We start from the raw sequence: 18,780 nt of genomic DNA, 5'->3' as shown, positions 1-18,780 counted from the left end.
TCGGGGACTTTTCGATTCGATCAACTTTCTCCGTCGCTTTCCCGGACATTTTCCACCTTGCACTTGTAGCGGCTAGACAGGAATTCCGCCACTGGCATTTAAGGTCGTTTAAAGTCCTGGGGTTTTGGGCTCCAGCAGATGAAGGCGACAATGCAATAAAGTTGTTAATTTTATTATACAACACGAGCACGCCACATGCTCTCGCACACACACACACACATGAAAGTGTTAATGATGCTTTAAATTTGGTGCTTCAAGTTTTCATAAGCTTAATTGAATTGAGTAGAGGAAGCGGAGGAAACCGGATGGAAAGGGGCTGAGGCGAAATTAATTGAAAATGAGCGTGTGTAAAGCTGCTACAGTGCGTTTCGGGACAGGCAATTCAACGGCGAGCCGCAACCACTTGGAAAAACCCTCCGACCGCACCAGAATATGCTGGGTAATTTCTGGAGATCCACGAAAAAGAGCCGGGGAAATCATCAAAGGCAAAGCAGGTGGCGCAATTTATAAAATCATTTAAGAGAACTTAAATGGCAGACTAGATGGTGCTCTATAGCTCTTTTTGTAGATTGAGAAAATCATTGTTACAGTTTTTAAGTGAAAAACTACTAATTGCTAATTTAATCTCTATATTCTCTAAGCACCAAGCCGCACTGTACAAAGTACAAACAGAACGTAATAAAATAAATATATTTTTGTTATAATCCAATTCGTTGAAATGTATATGCCTGTTGGGCAACGCCTTGAATACGATTTACAAAGGGCACGTAGCCGGAGAAATGCAATTGAAAAAGTTTTTAATTTATTTCGAATATCGAAAGACAACAAGCCCAACCATACCCATTCCCATCCTCATCCGCATTCTGCCCTCATTCGATGCGAATTCCTTGACTAGGCCTGTTGGCGCATCATTTATTTATCACTCATACGCCGCGTGCGCCGCACGTTCATACGGTGTAAGTTAATAGCCAGCACTCAACATAATATAACTAAGTATGTATACGTATGCCCGTATATATGGCCACCCCGTCGAATCTGTATGCCATAAAGAACACGCTTATTATGCATTCAAGCCGAGTTTTGGCAACTGAAAAACAAAACCAAACTTAAGTGATTCCAGACACACACACGCACACACATGGAGAAAGGTGAAAGGGAGACAGGAGATACATATAGTAATAAAGCCAATTGAGACATTAAAACTTATGCTTATCTGCTCAAGCTCAGGCTAAATCCCAACAATCTGAGGATAAGCAGGTGACCCGAGCAATCCCAAAAAGGGGACAAAATTCACCAACATATGCCCAGCATTTAACTCTCTCACTCAAGGGCATGAGAAAAACAAGTGTTTGCAAATTAAAGTAGCCATTTTGAATCCACAAAGATGTCTTTTATAGTTTGCATTTTTTAATATTTTCTTCATTATTTATTCAGCAGTCATGAAAACTTAATATTATTATTATTATAGTATATAACTAAACCAGAAACTATAATATAATATATATAATTAGAAACATTTTCTCTCTGTATAGTGTTTCTGCGTTCCTTCCTATTTGGACGTTGGGGATCCTGACTCGGTTCCTTGGACTCGCATTCTGGTTTCGGGCAGCCAGCTCCGTGGCTTCCAGTGTCCCAGGAAGTTGGCATAATTTATGAACTTGCACAGCACACCCACACACACAGACACGCAGGTATACGGAAATACACCCACACAGGAACAGGTACCGAAACACGTAGCACGACAACAATAATAATTCAAATATTCATTTATACGCACGACAATTCTGACATGAATCATATTTTTGCCTCAACGCCTCCGGTTCCACGTGGTCCGTGGTAATGGTGGTTCAGCTGGTTCTGGTGGCTCTGGTGGTTCTTGGAAAGGTGCGAATTCGGGGTCACCTTTTCGCAGATAAAAATGTTCGCACGGCAAATGAATGATCATTAGGAACGAGGTTCGAGTCGCCAATGAATCAACTGCGGCCAAAAACTGAAGAGAAACTTGGCAGCTTCTAGCTCTATTAACGATTTTCTCCGACTCCGGGCAAAGTTGACACCTGAGCTACCTAAGCCATGTCTTTATTGCCGGTTTCTTTCAAGTTTGTAAATGCACTCTACAAAATATCGGTAGAAGAACGAACATATATATATATATATTTATATCTTTTAAATGATACACATGATTAAAGCACTTAACTAAGGAATGCCTGATAAAATTGCCCTAAGATATGGTATTTAAAACTCAATCATGGATCTTTTTGTTATGTCAAAGCTGATTTTTTTACGTGAGCCGTTAGGATTTCCTCTGGTTTTTGCCGAGATTGCATGCAGTTAGCGTCTCCAAATTCTGGGTGACTGCAATTGCTTGGGTCAGGTCACGCCAAGGCAAATTGCCGAAACTTCGTCCTTCGTCCTGGCCCGCACAAATGAGCACAATTTATGTAGCACACTTATTTGCGCACAGCTTCTATTTGAGTTTGAATGTGTGCTGGTGTGTGCGAGCATAAATTTGCAAGGGAGCTCCCGATGTTTCTGCGAAAAAATCCGCAACCAGGTATGCCAGCCAAGTCCCGATCAGACGCTCCATAAATGCCCACAGTCATGAACCCAATCGCACCTTCCGTGACAGGAGGCCCGATAATTGCTCGCTTACACTTGTCTCCGTTTCGGGTGGCAGTTAATAAAAACCAAAAGCAACTGCCATTCTGCCATCCTGCCATCAATTTCCAGCCTCCTTCGCATGACGCGTTGTAATGCCAACTATTACCAGGATATGCCACATATGTGTGCCTTCCTTCTTGTGTGGGTGTGCTTGTGCGTGAGTGTGTTTGTGTGTGTGCTTCCTTCGACTGTGTGTCCTGTTTGTTGTTGTTGCCGCCGTTCGTGCCTGTTATGTTATTGTACGCAGCTACGTGCTGCAAACTGTCAATTGCGTATTTGTCAATAGACCAAGTTCCCAGTTAGAGCCTCAAAACAGCCCGATGATAGCTAGTGATGCGAAGGATGCAAAGGATATTTACATCGCATATAATACTGACATATAAACATCTAATATTGTTGCGGATTTTCACCTTCAAAAAGCGAGTAAAGTCGAAATGAGGTAACTTAGTGTGCTAATTTACCAAAGAAAAATGTACTTAAAAATTGACAAACTCATTACAAAAATAGCTATTTTGTAGTAAAAATCCAATTGGAAAATGGCGGAAATGTGCTTGCATAGCAATACAGGACTAACCATCACTGATGATAACGAGACGGAGGAGTCGCTTTGTTTTCCAAGGATCCTGCTTTTGTAACTGAGTGTGTGAAGAGCCTGCTAGTTAAGTAGACAACGCCTCCACGAACAACAACAGCTGCGAATATGACAAACGTGTGAGATGCGGAAGCCACAGGAAGCATCCTTTGGAGCTTTTTCAGTCGGTATGCCTTAGTCCTTTGAGAAGGGTAAGATAACTTCCTTATCAGGTTATGAGTCCAATCATTAATAAGGGATTCTGGATAGTAATTAAAGACGAAACTTTTCAATAATAACTTTAGAAAATTTTGGCTAGAAAAGTAGTGAATAACGGTGTAAAGGTGAAACTGTAAAACCTGGCTGAGCTCGTTTTTACATTTCCAAACTTACAGGAAAAATGATTATTGTTAATAAGATGCAAAAAAATGTTATTATTTTAGCTGTGTGGTCATTTTTAGCCAAGTTGTGATTAAAGACAGTATCCAAGAAATCAACATTTTGGTAAAAGTATTTTTCTCATTTTCCGTCTAAAAATATTAAGTTTTTTCTCCATTAAATGTTAAATAATAGTCCAAAAATGGAATGTCATACCTTGTTGAGCTCGGTATTTAATTTCTAATCTTTCTGGATTCCAACATTAAAATTTTAATTTTTTGGCATTTTTTGAAAAATTGGATGATGTTACCCCTTATAAAAAAATGCGAAAAATTACAAAAAATGTATTTTACCCTGGGCTCCCAAAAAATCATAGGGATCATTAGAATTGGTTATTATCTGCACAAAAATGTTATTCTTTTAGCTGTGTGGTAATTCTTAGCCAAGTTGTGATTAAAGACGGCATCCATGAAATCAACATTTTGGTAAAAGTCTTTTTCTCATTTTCCGCATAAAAATATTCAGTTTTTGCTCCATAAAATTGGAAATAATAGTCCAAAAATGGAATGTCATACCTCGTTGAGCTCGGTATTTAATTTCTAATCTTTCTGGATTCCAACTTTAAAATTTTAATTTTTTGGCATTTTTTGAAAAATTTGATGATGTTACCCCTTATAAAAAAATGCGAAAAATTACAAAAAAATTTATTTTACCCTGGGCTCCCAAAAAATCAGAGGGATCATTAGAATTGGTTATTATCTGCACAAAAATGTTATTCTTTTAGCTGTGTGGTCATTTTTAGCCAAGTTGTGATTAAAGACGGCATCCATGAAATCAACATTTTGGTAAAAGTCTTTTTCTCATTTTCCGCATAAAAATATTCAGTTTTTGCTCCATAAAATTGGAAATAATAGTCCAAAAATGGAATGTCATACCTCGTTGAGCTCGGTATTTAATTTCTAATCTTTCTGGATTCCAACTTTAAAATTTTCATTTTTTGGCATTTTTTGAAAAATTTGATGATGTTACCCCTTATAAAAAAATGCGAAAAATTACAAAAAAATTTATTTTACCCTGGGCTCCCAAAAAATCATAGGGATCATTAGAATTGGTTATTATCTGCACAAAAATGTTATTCTTTTAGCTGTGTGGTAATTCTTAGCCAAGTTGTGATTAAAGACGGCATCCATGAAATCAACATTTTGGTAAAAGTCTTTTTCTCATTTTCCGCATAAAAATATTCAATTTTTGCTCCATAAAATTGGAAATAATAGTCCAAAAATGGAATGTCATACCTCGTTGAGCTCGGTATTTAATTTCTAATCTTTCTGGATTCCAACTTTAAAATTTTCATTTTTTGGCATTTTTTGAAAAATTTGATGATGTTACCCCTTATAAAAAATGCGAAAAATGACCAAAAAATAATTTTACTCTAGGCTCCCAAAAATTATAGGGTTCATTAGCAGTGATAATAAGCTGCACAAAATTATTATTATTTAAGCTTTATGACCATTTTTAGTCAAGTTGTGCTTAAATTCAGCATTAGCTGCTCAACACATTTCCTTATTAAGCTTAGAGGCAAATTGTATTAATGCTTTTATACAAAATCGTATAATAATACAAAATATAATCAGTTGAGGTTTAATTACCCATTATTAAAAGTGTTATGCTATACAACCTATATTGCCTAGTCATATCTCTATGTTTTGTCATGTGCTTTTTTCCGTCATCTAAAAATGGGAAAGCGCAATTGGTACTGCAGGCGGAAGAAAAACATATTGTTGGTGCATGCCTCGCCACGCCCCCTCCTTTCGCCGACTCTTCCGTGACATATGTCTGTCGTCCTTTGCCTCCAATATGGCCGGCAAACAACTTCAGACTGGAGCAGCAATCTTACGCTCGCCTCGTCCAGCTCAACTATATCTGAGCTCTACTAACCAGTGGCGTACCGAAGGCGATTAAAAATATAACTAGATAGCTCCGATCAGTAAAGAAACAAATCTAGTTCCAATTACTATAGTAATAAGATTGTAAAGTGTTAGAAGTGCTAATAGTGTTTATACCACGATGCTTCCTTGGAAGCCCCCTCGATCTATTTTCTACACTACGCCCCTGATCCTGCCCCCCAGTCTTTGTCTTCGTCACTGCGCTGCATGAATAAATGGCGCATGTTATTGTTGCTCTAAGTGTTTGTGTCAATTTCGAGCGAAATGAATAATATGTCATGTATGTGTGTATGTCGCCGATGTTGTCGGCCTTTGTCTTCGTTATTTCCACACCCGGCGTCCTGCTGCTCTGATCCAATCCGAGGCCAAGTGTGGGTATGGGTCATGTTTGGGAATCCTTTTGGCCACAGTGAGCACTCGCTCAAGTGGACTTGGCAGGACTTGGCCACTTCTATTCGGGCAGCATTTAATTAATTGGCATTTTGACATTTTCTTGCTGAATTTTCCGTGGCCACTCGGCCGTTCTGTCGATGATTAATTGGTCGCTTTTGGCCTGACCTCGGCTCGATAACTTATCGGCCATAGTCCAGCTTCGACCAGCTGCCCATTGTTGTTGTCCGGGTTGTCCAAGTTGTCCTGGTTGTCTTGGTTGTCCTGGCTTGGTCCTGGCTCCCATTGTTGCTGCTGTTGTTGTTGCCCATGCACTTGAGTTGGCTGCTCCGATGAATCGCTAGCCGCCTTGTTTGACTTAGCTTTTGAGCAACTTAAGCATGCTTTTCATTACGTTCCATTTGCTGTGAAAATATTTATCTAATTCATTGATTGGCAGCCCACAAGCGAGTCCTTGGCGACCCGATCGGGAGAGGGGTCGGGGGAGGAGGCACTTCTATTGACAGAGATGGGTTGTAGCTGAATCGAGGTGATTTGATGCCACTACCCAGCTACGAATGACTTACAAATTTTGGTAACGCTGACTTGGAATGCAACTATTGCGTTGTTATGGCATTGAGATGCACCAAATGCCAGTTAGCTTTCACGTACAGGTACAGGCTAATCACTCGAAGGATATGAGCAAATGGCGATGGAAAAGATATACTACTGTCCAATATTCAACCACTTTTGCCATATGGACGGTCATTTGTTGCTCGGTCCGGAAGAGATGGGATGTGGATGTGAAAGGCAAAATGGAAGTCGAGGCAGATTTATAGCATTCAATATGTTTTCAATACTTCCGCGAAAACGTCAACGGCAGCAGCGAGAGCTAAATAACCACTTGAGATGAGACACACAGAGCAAGAGACAAGGTACACTGAAAGAACTAAGCTAGTAACTAGAAAATAATTGCAATTGCAGAAAAATTAATATAATGCATATAAATAAATATATGGACTTATATTTAAAAAAGGAGACCAATATATAGATATATTCAAAACATTTAAACCTTAAAATAAAAAGTGAATAATACTAATTTTAATTATTAATACCATTCCCCGATTTCTATCTCTGTATGGGACGGGGTGCATTTGGACTTCCTAATATATTTCTAAGCGCCTCGTATTGCAACGCATCCTTCATGGAATGCTGCCAATGGCAACAAGACAGAGGACCGCGGCAGTCAGGACACGGACACGGACATGAGAGACTAGTTGGGGGAAAGGGTCCTTCGGTAGTCGGGCCGTCGGATCCTGGGATCCTGGCCAGAGACGGATGTGTGGATGAGCTTCGCCGGATGCGACTTCGACACATGTAAGCACACAATGTGCCGAGTGTGTTGCAGTGCAGGCTCCATCGGATTCACTGCTCGATGCACATGAATGCATTTTTCCACAAAATTTAACTTTTATGGTGGGGACTAGCCAGGATGTTCGTTGTGCATGGAGGGGGCTTTTGTCCTAGTCGTCGCGGTAGTCCTAGGCATCCTGGCTGGCAACCTTTTCACTCTGCACCGCCCTTTGTGTTCCCCATTTCGGTTCCGCTTGTTGCCAAGGACTCTGCGGCGGCTGTCAGGTGGCCGACATTTCCCAGACCCCGAATTCCTTGTCAACGCGTTTATATTGCAATTGCTGGTTGATTGGATTTGCCAGAAGCCAGACAGGGCTCCCTCCGAGTCTCCCAATCCCTGAATCGCCCAATCTGTACGCCCCTCCGATTTCCCTTTCATTTCGCTTATGAATTCTGGACGAATCTGTGTAGAACTTAAAGCGCTCCGTTGGTAGAAGGGACGAGAAACTATTTCTGGTCTTGCAAACGATGTGTTAACAAGCATGAAATCTAAATCAAACCGCAAACACGCAGCCCATACCGTTGGGTCTGCAGAATCCCCTCTGGTCTTGCCATTGCAAAATGCTACAATTCATGATTGAAATTTAAATTGAATCTGTAATCTGAAACAAAATCTAATCGAATTATAGCAACAAGAACGCCACTCCCGGGCCGAGAGTTCGGATTCAGGAGGAGGTCTTCCAAATGCCAAATGGATGGCAGGCTGGGTGGATGGGCGGCTTGGTGGATTCGGGCATGTCTGGATGGGGAAAGGAGCAGTCGACGAGGGAGCAACGCCACGCAGAAATCAGCAAAAGTTAAACCAATGCAAAAAGCAATGGCAATCAACTAGAGCCGGGCAAAAACAAACCCATACACATGTGCGACAGGCGGATGCCCTTGATAAATTGGCAACACATGGAGTTGGAATATGTGAAACCCTAATCCAGAGCTTATTAACTTCTAGGACCTAGGTGTTTTTACTTAAATCAGTACTAGTTGTTAAGCACAGATTCAAATTAGAAACCGTATGCTATCATCAATATTGTGCGAAACATTAATACGACTTAAATGAATTAATTGCTTAATATTAAAACGCATCAATAATTGCTGGTATCCAAATCACCGATTGGTTATGAGCTGGCCATTAAATATGATAAGTGTTGTTCGGCATTAATAAATCGGTTAAGAAGCGGTTACAACATAATTTAAATCAATTTAAAAATGTTTTTATAGTACTACTATTGTGATAAATGCCTGTGAGTGTTTTTCAGTGTTTCAGTAATGATGTTAAAGGGTTGAAGCAAAGTATAGCAAATGGCTGTGGGCATTTAATAAATGTCGTGCTTTTTAATGTGTGTTTTTAAAAGAAAAAAAATGGAAATAGTTCCTGTTTTTGAAGTGTAATTTACATAACCCACTTTAATGCGATCACAGGCCTAAATCGATGCATTTCCAAAACACCAAAGTAGCTGGCAAACTCCTTTCACTTGCCGAGGGTCGAGGAACCCAAAAATTCGATGGCCAAATTCTTATGGAGGACAAAAAGCACCAGTCAGAAGGTTGCCTGCCCCCAAACTCAAAAATTGCCCATCTACCGCTGCCCTTTGGCCAATTTAAGCAGACAAACCCGAAATGGCAACATCATCAATGCCAACTACCAGCAGATAGAATCTCCCATCCGAACGGCTGTGCGTGTGTACTACTTCTGTGGTCAAAGTGGGGTTCCCAAGCCATATTTAAGTCAATTTACATGCAACAATCAATATTTTTTGTGCAAATAGTCAACCCATGCCCCGAAAAACCGAAATCCCAAAACGAAAAGCAAGTCTAAGCCCCGAAAGCCCAGGCAGCCAGCAGTCAAACAAAAACCCAAAAATTTGTACACAATTTTCAATCTCGGCATCATGAGGGCCGCTCGACAAAATATATAAGCGGGTTGCGGCGGCACGGGTGCAGTGCGTCCGCTTTGATGGCCGGTCCATGTTTGAAGCCAAAAACTTAACTAATAACTCCTCGGTGTATCAGGAGACTAGAGGGAACCATCCCCAGTGCGTCCGTAATTCTCGGAATGGTATGGCGAACACACTGTGAGCAAGAGATTGTTAGTATAACTGGAATCCAAAGCAATATGAAAAATATTTCCATATTAAGCAATAGATTTACTTGCACCACTTTAAGAAAGGTCCATCTAAATCACTACCTCTTTGAATGCAACTTTATTATATCTTATGTTTTAAATTATTCTGTCATGCGTAAGTCTGCTTGACTAATGTGCAGCCATCTGTCTTTGTGACTTTCAAGTGATGTTTTTCTGTCAGTGCAGGCTAGAAACTCAAAGCTCCTGTTCCATGCGAGGGTTGCCACAGCAATGCCAATTCCAATGGGCGGCAATGCGAGATGGTCTCTGCACTTTTCAATGTTCACCTCGCCAGCCAATTGTTTTCCTTGTGGCTCTGCAGGATCCCACCCCGGAGATCTTTGCCTGTGTCGGCTGGGCTGGCCAAATGTGATTTATCTGCTGGGCAAATTTATTTGGCCAGAATACACGAGGCTAAAAAGGCAAAATGAAATGAGAACTACCAGGCAATGTACTCCGTTGCTGCTGTGGTCTCGTTGTCTGTGTTTTGCCTTTGCCATCACGTTTGCGGGCCAAGAAAACAACTGGCTAGCAGGCCATCGGACAGGGGAAGAAATGAGCCTTGTACAACGTTTATCGTGGCCCAAAAGTAACACTAACCCAAATGCAATTCACCAATCTCCGGACTGAGAGGACAATGACTGAGGAGCAGTCAAGAGGATGGTCATAGGAAGTACTGAGCTGTATAGGTACAGTCCCAATTTAATTAAGGTGTTTTATATAAAATTCTGGAATGTATCATGAAGCAAACCAAGTAAAATGTTTTCGTTATTACTCCAATAACACACCATTCCATACATAAAATTAGACTAAATTTGTAATTGCTAAGTGATCACCCCCGAAGAGATATTCGCCTTAAAAGTGCGGCACACGTGGGATTCTTGAACGTTGCCAAATGTTTAGGCACAAGTTCAACAAATAAGCAATCTTGTAGCAGCTCTCACATGCCGCACTTAATGGACACTTGCTACGCCCCCCGAAAATGCCCCATTTCCACTCTCGCTCCCTCCCACTTTTCCATTTCCCGCCTCTCGACACATTTTCCCACCTGCCCGACACATGCCTTTGTATGTTGTGCATTGTAAAATCCGCTTAAATTGTAGCATTTAACGTCCGCCCGCGGCGCTGGAAGCTCGGTAGTCCGCTCCAGGATTCCCGGATTGGTGGCACTTCGGAATGCCTTGTGTGCGGTTATTTTACGGTCAGCGGAGGGGAAATTCCGTGATGATAAGTGCGGAGTGCGCTTGTCGGCGGTCGAGTGTATCGTTATTCCCCCCCGCCGTTAAGCCGCTTACCCCGGCTCCAAAGGTCCAAAATTCATGAACCCCGAAGTCTGAAAATCACACGGTGGCCATCGAATTTCGGGAAACTTTTTTCCGATTCCCAAATTTTGTAGTTCCATAAAACGAGCTCAACTAACACACTTATTTAATATTTGTGCCCATAATAATAAATAAAACTAAGCCATATCTTTCCCCACTTTTCTGTGCCAAAACTTGCCATTTGGCGGCCTCACAAATGAAGCCTTTCGGCATTAATCCTGCCGAGAATTCAAGGCAGTGTCCTTTATCCTTTATCCCTTAACCCAGAACTGCTGCAATTAATCGGCGAAGCACAAAAGTGCAACGCATGCAATGGATGCACACGCTGCAGCGAATATATTTCCATGTCGATCGCTGTGGGGAATTGCAATTTATGCTCGCCCCCTTCCGCTGAATTCTGAATCCTGCAGAATTCTGTAGCCGTAGCTGTAGCTGTATCTGTATCTGTATCTCTGGCTCCTGTTTTGGCCAGGTAGCGGGCAATGACGTTCGGCTGCAATAAAACTGTCAATAGTGTCAAAGCGAGCGGGTTTCCCCGAAAAAGCGCCCAAAATGCCAGACCCGTTGCCTACGCCATCTTACCACGCGGGGCATACAAAAGTTGGTAAGGAAAATGCAACGATTTATTGTGGCCTGGCTGCCGACGGCCGATTGCCTTGCAAGGACCTAGCCGCACAAAGGAATCCGCCCGGAAGATTCATGGCCATGTGAATTTAACAGCCATTCGCCATTTTCCAACCCTCGAATCCGCCATCTTTCTCCTCCAGGGATTCGGATAAAGGACGAAATACACGCGCCAATTGCACACATTCACCTCTTTCAGGCGCCAACTTGGCATACAGATTATATTTAAAATTTGAGATATTTTATTAAGAATTCTATAAATGAAATCTTAAAAGTAGATTTGACCAAAAATGGCATAAGCAGACCTAGTATTTATGGCTACATAATCATATTTATCTAACTAAAATCCTGGCTTTTCTCCACTTTTCAACTTACTGAGCCGCAAAGTTGCACGTTTTCCAGTCGATATATGCAAATTAAAATCAAATAAATGTGGAAATCCCTCGCTCACGTGCATTTAATATTCTTTAAGAGTCCTTTCACAGCTAAATTATTTTCTCATAACGATAAATTTAAATATCAATTTTGTTTGGCAAAAATGGAGTTGGCCAAAGAGTTTACTGGAAAGCAATGAAAACAATACGATTACCTTTATCAGTTTCAGGTTTTTGTTTCGCCATGAAAATTCTTCAATTCCATTTTTTTATTTTTTGCAAATTTGTTTCGAATGTTTGAGATTTGTATCTGCGCCTCGTGTGTGTGTGCGTGTGTGTGCACACTCACTCACACTCAGAGCAAGCGAAACGCACACACACGCACGGGGGGCTCAAGTTTGCCGTTTTGAATGTTGTTGCATACTTGTAGGCGAGGAAAAGTTTTATGTAACTTTGCCTGATTCAATGATATGAAAGAAAGTTTGACATGTGTAGCAACCGTCAACGACGACGATGCCTTCCATCGAATGCAGCGGCAGCGAAAAAATTGTATTCCATTTGAAAAACGAAAGAAATAAGAACGAAAAAGGGAGGAAAATGCGAAGCGGAAACTTTTTTCGTCATTTTCCTGAGGGAGGCGGAGCAGCAGCAGCAGGCAATTGTCTCGTGTTCCGCCTGATAAAACACAACAAGAACATAATTTATTTCCACAAAACTTGAAAATAACATGAACGCACAAAATGTATAAAAAAATAATAAAAACGAAGGGGAGCCAAAAGCAATGAAATTTATGGCCGAGTTTGAGGCACTCCCATTCCAATCGGCCAAAACACAGGCAAAAATATGTTCAAATGTGATCGTAACTTACATATATACGGAAATATAACACTTGAATTTTGTCTAAAAAATAATAATAATATTTATATTATATAAAATATTTATTTTAAAAATTTTATTCATAATGTGTTAAAGGCAACTAAACAACTTATAATATATCTGATTATATTATAGCAGATTTTTGATTTCTAGCCGTTTCATTGCAAGCTTTTTGACAGTTGCAATGTCTATTTAAATATATGACAGCCTTACATCTGTAGGTAATCATAATAAAACAGTATCAACAGCATTAAAAAATTCCCCATTAATCATATGTTTTATTTTTCAAATTTAAAGACGAAAATTGTTCAGTGCCTTTGCCGTCGTCGTCGATTTTCGCCGTTTGATTTTGGGCGCTAGTCGCCAAGGAAGAAACTCACGCAATTCACGCACTGCGGGCAATTAGCGCGGTATGGCCAAAAGTATCTGATGCAGTGGGCTGTTGGCGGTGGGCGGTGGCCGGTGGACGGAGGGGCGTGGCTAGGCGGCTTGGTGCTTTGGCAAACGGTGCTGACAACTTTCGACAATTAAGTGCAACAACGTGACCAGCAAACACAAAATGGCAGCCGTTGCCCACAAAAATGGCGGCCGAGGCAGAAACAATAAAAATAGAGACAGCAACAGTCACAGCGAGAAGGAGAGAGAGCGAGAGAGAGAGAGGGTGGTAGAAAATGGCTGAAGAAACGGGTTAAACAGAAGCTGGAAATGCAATTTTCGAAAGGCTGCAGAAAGGGGCGCGGCAGGATCTGGTGGCCGTTGCAAATGATGCGAGAACGAAGGAAGCCAAGGCAACCGCATCATAACTGCCAATGCGAAACGCGTGCTGAAGGCAGCCGAAAATGCGAAAATTTTGGGCATGCATCAGTCAACCGGACGGAGAAAGAGACGGACAGATGGCGACAGAGAGAGAGAGAGAGAGAGGGAGAGCGATGGAAACTGTGAGTTGGTCATGGGCTTAATAAACTATGGCAACTGACTAACGATGCCAGCCAGCATCTGGCTGTAGTCGAGAGTCCTCTGATATTTCCGGCATAAATCCCGAAACGATCGCACTGGAAAACAGCGAGGAATTCAAATTACCAGGAATGACACCACTTTTGCGGAATTTTTCGATTCTGCACCTGCTGGCAGCCGAAAATTGCCATTTCGTGGCAAGCGGTGAATTTTCAATCATTTATAAATGTGTCTAATAGTATGCAGTAACTCGCACTTCCGGGCTTTGGACCAAATTGTTGCAGTCATGATGCACGTACACTCTTATTTTCATTTCTATAAAATAAATAGTTTCTTCTTACCAAAAATGTTTTGAAACACAGACGCTTTGCGCGAATATTTTGATTTTTCAAGGTGAACACTATGCTTTTACATTTTAATGGAAATATGCAGCCTCTGACAGTTTCTTGAGAATTTCCGCAGGATATCTTCCACAAGAACTATTTGACAACAGTTGACAGGGACCCAAAGCCGAGCTTAGGTCCACTTTTGATTCTGCCTTCTTCGCCGGGTGTCCTTTTCTCGTCGTCCTCTCGTCCTTTCGGGGACAGTCGCCTGTCATTCTTATTGTTTATGAGTCGAAACAAATTTTATTTTATTTGTGTAACTTTAGACGCGTGAAAAAGAAATAGGGAAAATAAACAAACTTTCTGCGAAACTCTCTGGGCCATATGACCAAAGAACAAAAAAAGTAAAAACGCGGAGACAAAAAGCCAAAAAAAAAAAAAAAATGTAACATAAACTGATTTGTCCTGGACAGCGAAATTGAGGGGAAAAGGGGCAAGATAGTCGTTGCAGGACTTCAAACTAGCGGTGAAAAATGTTTGCAGCTGGCAACTCGCAGGACATGACAAAGGACATGGAAAAATACACCGTCCGAACGAAACAAAACATAATAGAAAAATGAAATAATAATAATGCCTTGGCACACAGCCCCGGCAAACATGGAACAAAAAAAAAAATGTGGGAAGGGCGAAAGGATGTGCAGCCAGCGAGAGGAGACAGCTAAACCCACTGGCTGGTATTTGCTTAGTTGATGTCCTTAGGAGAAATTACATTCAGTCCGTCTGCCTGTTGTTGTCTTTGTTTGCATTGCTAAGCTCTTTCGAAAAACGCAGGGGAACAAAATTGCAGGCAGCACGGCGAGAAAATGTATATAAATTATATTAAAAAATATAAAAAAAATAAAAACATAAGGAAAAACAATAAATATTCAATTACTGTCTGCATTTAACAATTTAAAATGTTAGCTGTTATATTTAGTTTGTATTGCTTATTTCTGGGTTGTCCCCTTATAGCCACTATATGTCAATGATATATATTTTAGAATGATTTTCCCTTTCAGTTACTTGCACTTGCATCACTTTTTTAACTCTGTGTGTCAAATTGTCCTTGTTAGGACCCTCAACCCAACCTCGACTCGCGTATGCACAAAGAAGCAGTCCTAGAAGAAGGGCCAAAGAACAGACAAACGGCTAGAAAATGAGTGCGCAGCCAGGAAAAACTTCCAACAACGCCACCACCCTCTCACCCATTAGCCCTGTCCCGAAAAAAAAATGGAAGAAGAATTGCAAAAAACAGACAATGAACATAGCGAAAAAGTATCTACAACTCGGGCTTTTGTTGTTGTTTTGTTTGGGTCAAAACAATTGCAGCTAACAAAGCCAACGGAATTCTGGAGATACTCTTTTCAGCAGGAAAACAAAGTATTTTAGACTGCTGCAAAAGTATTTAAGCCATATACTGCAACATTTAATTGAACCGATTAATGCGAAATGCAGGGATTTGGGGAACTATGCTTATAATTTGTAGGGTAAGAAAACAAGTGAGCTCACTATCACTCTCTTCTGAGTATCTCAAAGTCCAGCAGATACTGACAGGACCTCTTCGTTGCGAGATTTCCACTTCCGCACATGCTGCGACACAGAAAGAGACAGCGAGACATGTGCACCCACTTAGGCAGGACTTCCTCTCCAGGACCCCTTCTATCCATCCATCCATCTATACATCTGCCCATCTATCTGAGCCCCAGACAGTTGATCTGTCTTTCAGCTCATTGTTATTGGGAGTTTAATGCACCTCCGGACGAAGGATGCCCTGCTTACCCAACCTTTCATTTGGGCACTGGCTATGTCCTGCATGGTGTCCTTTGTGTTTTTTGGCCTTTCGGCCATTGTGAATCATAATTGACCAAGGTTGATTCCTAAAAGCTAGCAGTTATGTTGATAGGTGAATGAAGAGCACTTAATGGGGATTTATTAAAGCTTTAAAAGTATCTATAAATTGTAAAGCTCAAAGTCAAGTGTATTGCACTAAGGTCCGTGAAATTATGCATTATTTTGACTTTAGTTGCGTCAGTTACATCTCTTCCGATTACTTTTCCGCGTGATTTGTATTCAATTGTTAGTTTTATGATTCATTCAAAAGTTTTTAGCATCGTTACATTGTCGTTGCGGTGCTTGTATCTTTTCCAATTCAAGCCACTCGCGTCGTCAACTGTTTCGTCATCATTATCATCGTAGTCGCTGGCAAATTTTGATGACTCGGCGCGATTGAAAGTGGTTATGGCCAGCTTTAAATGATCCACCAAACTCAACAGCACCTAAAAGTTTTTGCAGTTTTTCTTGCCATTTTAATGTGGTCTCATTTCTCTGTACACAGCAAATAAAGTCATATGATATAGTCAATACAAAACTGTTTAAAAGTCATTCAGCAATTGCAATATATGTTATTAAAAATTAAACAAAATACTTGAAAATCTAATACAAGTATTGAAATAAAACAAAACATATTGGTAGCCAATTTTTTTCAGTGCTGGTAATTTTTCCCCCGTCTCCCGATTTTTTTTTTGTTGTCATGGCCCATTGGAAGCATTTTGGCTTGTTTTGCCCGTTTTGTTTCGGTTTCAGTTTCAGTTTGGTATCGTTTTTCTTGCTGATTTTGCTTATGCGAATTTAATTTACCGAAAGTGAGAAATGGTCACGGAACCGACCAGCATCATCGCCATTTCGTTGCCGCATCCTTCACGCGATCATTATAATGAGCTGCGTCGCTAATTATGTTTATATACGTCTAAATAATCCACCAGTTAATGGCAACTTATTGTCCAGCATTTCCCATCCGCCCCGTTGGCGTCTTCTTTGTCAATTTCGAGTGCCGACAGCATAATTTGTTTTCAAATATTTATTTACTTTTGCCCTGAGTGCGTGCGCCATGGGATTGCATAACACCATTTGCGGTGATTACGATGTCTGATGTATTTCCCTTCAAATCGGCGGAGAAAGCATGGCGAAAAGTTAAGCCTTCCTCGGAAATCGGGAAAATGGGACGCCAAGTCTTTACAGTCTAACAAAAAATGCATAATGGACCGTGGTGTGGCTCTAAAATATGGTTATTTACCATGGTAGTTACTATTCAACATATAGATATAAATGCTGAATATAAATTGAAAAATTATATTAGTGGTTTTGTTGCATCAAATACTTAACTACAAATCATTGCATGCCAATTGGTAAGTTTTACATTTGTTAATTTAAATTTATCTCATACTGATGTCTGCTAAATATCAGTTACAATAGCTAATAAATTGTGAAACCCTATGAAGCCTACCAATTATAATTTGTCTGTTTTAAAACCACAATCAATTAATAGAGACTTTAATTGCATTTTTTGTTAACAGCAGGCCTTTGGGTTATTATAACGATTCAATCATTTTCATTTTCATATTAAGGTAGTATCACATAGAGTGTCAGAAAGTAAGCCACTGATTGCGGGTAACCAATTATTTATAACACAGTTAAATATGTTATATTTAAATTGCATTCCTAAGTTTAATGAATCTACTGTAATAAACTGTTTTAAAATAAAGAAATTCTAGAAATGTAATTGTAGATTGCAATGCTAGATGTTTAATCGCTTGTGATTTCTATGTTTCGTATTTAATAAGTGTATTCTATCACTTTATCCAACAGTTAATTTTAAATCTGACCAAAAACAAATAAATTTGCATTTGTAACCAACAATTTGGCTTAGTTTTGCCAATCTCCTCGTTCGTCCTTTTTGGGAAAACTCTTTGTCACAGCTTTTACGCACAGAACCTGGTTGAACAAATTTTCTGCATCAGAAGCCTGCCCAAATATTGGCTTTACTTTTAGGCCCAGAAATCTAAAATTTAGCCGCCCTAGGATTTTGCTTCTCCAGTTCATTTGACACTTTCCAAAAATTTGTGCAATTTTTTCCGCTTGGCCAGAAAAGCAAAAGAGCTTTCACCTGCTTGGAAACGCCACACCCGGGCTTTTCATCAGGTTTTCACCCGTATCCACTGTCAGTTGGACATAGTTCAATGTCGAATCCGTTGCTTTTTTTTTTGGGACTTCTTGCTGTTTTCCGCCGAACGGAGGCGAATTCCCCAGCAGAGGCACATTCCGATGCTAATTCTAATTAAGCGCATTTGATGAAGTAAACGTGTCCCGAGTTTTTACTTTATAAAGACAAAGGCAACGCAGATCCGAAATGAAACCAAAGTGAAACTAAAGAGCGGCGAGAAGGGGTGTCGGGAAAGCGGAAAAGCCGGAAAAAAGGAAAATCGTAGAGGGTTGAGCTGGCAGATAAAATTTCAACGCGCGCTCATTAAAAACTTTTGGAAAGGCAATAAAAAATATAAAAAAAATATATACCAAAAGCAACAACAAAAGGTCCTGAAGATGAATAAATAAAATGAAATGTGTAAGAGCGGCGAAAAGCAGGGAAAATTCATTGTCATTGTCAAAATAAATTTTTCTTTTGAAATCCATTAAAGGTTTCATTTGAAGCGAAATTGTTAGAAAAGTGCAAACGGCAAGCAAAATCCAGTTGACAAAAAAATAAGCAAACCGAACCGAACCGCAGATGAAGGAGAAGAAGTGGCCGGAAAAAAATTGAAATTATTACAAAACTTTTGTGATTATCTCGGTTGCCTTTGCCGTTGGGCCATGTCCTTCGTCTCGTCTCGGACCGCTCCAATCAGCCATCGTCCTGCGAAGCTGGCCAGAAAAAGTCAACTTTGTTTCGCCCAATAACTGTCAATGCGGCAAGTGTTTGGGCGTGGCCACTCGCTCGATTGCCCAGCCAATTGTTGCGCCAATCTAACTAAGAG

This window comes from Drosophila simulans, chromosome X (genome assembly GCF_016746395.2).
Source record: "Drosophila simulans strain w501 chromosome X, Prin_Dsim_3.1, whole genome shotgun sequence".
Taxonomy (NCBI): Eukaryota; Metazoa; Arthropoda; class Insecta; order Diptera; family Drosophilidae; genus Drosophila; species Drosophila simulans.
This window is presented reverse-complemented; position numbering follows the sequence as displayed.